We start from the raw sequence: 4,101 nt of genomic DNA, 5'->3' as shown, positions 1-4,101 counted from the left end.
CGCCGAGTGGTTGCGATACAGGACAATGCCTCTTTGTCTGTGTTGGTAAAGAGACATTGAAAAACCTTATGACGTTCCAGATACTCTCTATAATACTCTGAACAACAAAGGAAGACAACTGGTGAATTATAGACCGGGTGGTGAATGGTGACACGCTTACAAAAGATATTTTGGCAAGCATGCTGAAAGCGATATCAAAATGGAGTATGCAAAGATGCAAGAACTTAGGCGAATTGAGCTTCACGTTTCTCCAAATTTTAATACGAATTTATAATTATCATGAAAGCAAAATACATCTTTCGCTCTTTACACAGCATCTTTTGTTAAATTTATAGAAGAGGGATGAAAGCCGGCCCCAACAGAAACTGAGATAAATCGGTGAAAAGATTATACACTGTATGATTCACAGAGAGCAGGCAAAAAAGTGCTTCATCCTAGAAAGCCCACTTAATGACATTAAACAGCTCAGAGAAAATTAATTTGCCCCTTGATTTGCTTGCCTTTTAAAATAAAAATTCATCAGATCCTAACCTGATCAAGAGATGTCATTAATGTTATTTTTCTTTCAGAAAGTAAATCCTTTTTTTTCCATATTTAACAATTGACAAGAAACTACAAAAATTTTACAAGGATCAGTTCAGACAACACAGTGCATATTGCAAAACTGATCTAAACTTGAGACATTTCACACATGCATGCTACATTGTACTTGATGAGTTTGAACAAAATCTTTAGAGCATAGACAACTAGGAAACATCCCTGAAAGGGGCATTCCACAAAATCAATATTTTCAGCTGTATAGCAAGAAGTTCACTCTAGCATTATCTGCCGACTGGCGTAGGTGGTATTATCCTAAAAAGATGATTGTATATTAAGTAGATGGAATCCAGTCATCAGTATAATACACATATGCAAGGGCTATTCCATGTGGGTCCCAATGCTCAAGAAGATGTTTGTTTTTAACTTTAATTTTTTCTCTGACAACTTGTCATTGAATGTGTTTGGAGGTGTTCTGGGTTTTGACGTCACTACATGTATCTGAAGCATTACTGGGTTGGCAACTCATCAGATCAAAAGCATTCGCAAAGTTTGCATGCAGGTGCAAACATGTTTTTGCTTGAATATGTTGTCCCCATTTTGTTTTATAAGTACAACATTTAAAAAAGTGGCATCTTAAAGTTCTGTGCTGGTCCAAAAAGTTCACAACTGAAAAAAGGTTAAGGACTGGTATTCAGTTCTAAGAAGAAAGTGAAAAGTTTCACAATGTGAAGAGTACTAAAGAAACTGCTTAAAGCTGTACAGCATTGTCTGGATTTCTCAGTGACTTTATCCAGTCTTTTGTTCCACACTACCAACATGGACAAAGTGAACTCAATAAGATTATTGTGGTTTATTGCTGAGAAAAAAAGGCTGAATTTCTTCTCGCTCCTTTTAGAGCTAATATTTCACAAAACTGCCGCAAATAATACCAGGTGGATCCATCTCCCTAAGGACAAAAAACGAAAATGAATGTTATTGTCCATGAGATGCATATTACAATGCTATAATCTACAACATCATAATGATATTATTATTTTCCGAGACACAGGAAACTGCACATATCAGTTTTTATGGGGGCTGTGAAAATTAGTACAAAAAGTCATTCTTATTACACAACCAAGACAAAGAAAACATGATGAGCTAACCATATAAACATACTATAAACCACACATAAACCAATGACCCTTAACTGTTTGCCTTAACACATGTTCTTAAATTTGAGTCTAACCATAATTTTGCCTTGGATGTTGGGTTGAACATAGATTTGCAAATAATGGCCAGTCAAGGGGGAAAGAAAAATACCATCTTCCAAGTTTTGACATAGATGTTGACACCAAGTGTGTTGCATTATTACAATAATGATAGATCATTATTATTTGGCGATTGTGGAAGCTAGACTACAATTAAGTCACTCGGGTGCCACTTTGAAGCAGTATTTCCCCGTCAATAATCCTAGGATTAACAGGAAGCAGGGCCTGGACTTTGCACTTTTATTTAACAAATTGTTCTTTTCCTAATATATGGATGTTCCATTAATTAACAGGCCAACAGTCTCCCGAACATGGGTGTATCAGTTGATTGCACAGGGTATTTTGGTGGGCAAGTATTTATGATTCTGTAATCAAGCCTCACTATGGCAAAAAATTAAACAATGTTATTGATCACACTACTGTGCAACTAGAACTTCTTCTGAGTGTAGTCTCAGAGGCCAGTCTTGCAACCAATTTACCTTTTCATTGAAGAAATGCCCTGAGACAGGGACAAAGAACTTCAATATTTTCTATGTAGTTCTGGCCAGTACTTGTGTTCATTCCAACTTCACAAGTTGGCATGGTGTTTTCTTTTAGACAGCTGCCTTTATGGGTGCAGTCAGGAGGTTAAGTGGCTATTGCAGAGTGGCAGCACTCTAAATGAACTGCTGCCTTGGTTCAACGAGAAGGTTGACAACTTTCAAATAATGCTCTTAGCACATGTTACGTTTAATTAACGCATTGTAAATACATGTATGATTGATTGTAAAGGTGATTTCAGAAAACCCTGCCCAAATTATCTTGTTGATGAAAACTGTAGAGACTGCAAACTGAACCAAACGTTGTGAACACTTCATGCTTCAAAAACAAATATGGAACACTCACCGTAGCCTCGGTTAGTTTTTGCAGCGCATATTCCCAAAGAAATTTAACTGGGTTTGGATCTCAAGGCCCAAAAATTCCACACAAATATATTACACAGATCTGATGTGTCTCCTTAAATTAAATCACCACGATCTCACTTCCAAAATTCACACCGTCAAGCGTTATAAAGTGACACAGGCAGAAGGCGAGATCGATCGTGTCTCATACACGATTTGTGCTCCCTATCTGGCGCATGCGCAGTCGTTTTTCAGCTCTGTCCATTTGACACTAACTAGTTTACAGCATACATCTTTGATATTGGACATCAATTCACTGGCGAAAAATGTCTGCGCATGAGTCGCGCGATATGACACGTGACGCGTTTCCGGGACTATCATTGGCTCTCGTGAAAAAAGCACTCCCGAGAAGAACAGAAAAATGGCTGGCGTTTGAGAATCGGTAGCTTGTTGGTTTCCGTTCTTTTTAGAGCGATCAAGGCTAGTTTTAACGCCAGTTTCAAGTGGAATGTATTCTTAGAGAACGTCTATGTTGTGTAAATCGTTTGAAAGTCCAATCCAACCAGCATCCTCGGAAAATTTGCTCCTGGAAAATTTTATTTCGTAGGAAAAGAGCTGCGAAACAGGTGAGTGTTTTGCGCAATTTTTAATGTGGAAAGTTTGTTGCCACCGGGTACAAAAAGTTACTGTAATGTGCAGAAAGGAGGATTCCTAAGGTTTCCGTTCATGTGTGAATTGGCTTGTACCAGGTGGCAGGGAAATGGCAATATTGTTCAACGTGAAGGTTATTTTTTTCTGCGTTACACCATACGATCGGCACCTCTACATGAATGATCAATGATTCGATCAGATATGAATTTGATTTTGAATGTGATTGTCTCATTCGGAACGTAACCCTAGTATCAAATATTTTAAATAGCTGCTTTTAAGATCATTTATATTCCCTTTTCTGGTGAATGTCTAGGTTATTATACTTTTTAGCAGTCACAACTCAACGATCCTTGCGTTCAAGTAGTTACCAAGTTATGGATTTGCAATTAATTTGAGTTTAAAATCAAAATCAAAATCCATGTTAGTTAAAATAATGTTTGGAAGAACAGAAGTGTAGGTACAGATGTATATAGGTATCTATAGATTCAGGTTTTTTAGACTATTGTTTTCTGGAAGCATTAATGATGTAATTTTGGTTTTAGGGGACTGTCATGTGTTGTTGGATCAAGGAAATTCTGTTTTGAGTCAAGTATGGTTGACAGTGGATAGTTGTTCCTGAAAAGGCTGAAAGGAAGCTTTATTGCCTTGGACTTTTTTTGCTTACACCCCACATGTTTGTTCTTTTCTTACATGGCAAAATTTATTAATATATTATGTGATTTGGAGCTGCAGCTAGAAACAGTGTCTTATGCATAAGGTCTCATTGGGGTTGATGGCAG

The 4,101-nt window shown here is 37.3% G+C and overlaps 2 long non-coding RNA genes across 2 annotated transcripts in view; one reads left to right on the top strand and one right to left on the bottom strand.

The window, feature by feature from the left end:
• Nucleotides 1-1,370: 1,370 nt before the first annotated feature.
• Nucleotides 1,371-2,969, bottom strand: LOC138059586 (uncharacterized). Its single transcript, XR_011134226.1, has 2 exons — nt 2,676-2,969; nt 1,371-1,486 (listed from the first exon to the last, which is right to left on the bottom strand). It is a non-coding gene; the product is annotated as an uncharacterized lncRNA (long non-coding RNA).
• A 6-nt stretch (nt 2,970-2,975) lies between these two features.
• Nucleotides 2,976-4,101, top strand: part of LOC138059585 (uncharacterized) — a 1,459-nt gene continuing 333 nt past the window's right edge. The window contains exons 1-2 of the long non-coding RNA XR_011134225.1: nt 2,976-3,297; nt 3,865-4,101. The exon at nt 3,865-4,101 is cut by the window's right edge and continues 333 nt beyond it. This is a non-coding gene — a long non-coding RNA (uncharacterized lncRNA). The remainder of the gene's footprint in view (nt 3,298-3,864) is intronic.

Source organism: Montipora capricornis, chromosome 8, assembly GCF_036669925.1.
Source record: "Montipora capricornis isolate CH-2021 chromosome 8, ASM3666992v2, whole genome shotgun sequence".
Taxonomy (NCBI): domain Eukaryota; kingdom Metazoa; phylum Cnidaria; class Anthozoa; order Scleractinia; family Acroporidae; genus Montipora; species Montipora capricornis.
This window is presented reverse-complemented; position numbering and strand designations above follow the sequence as displayed.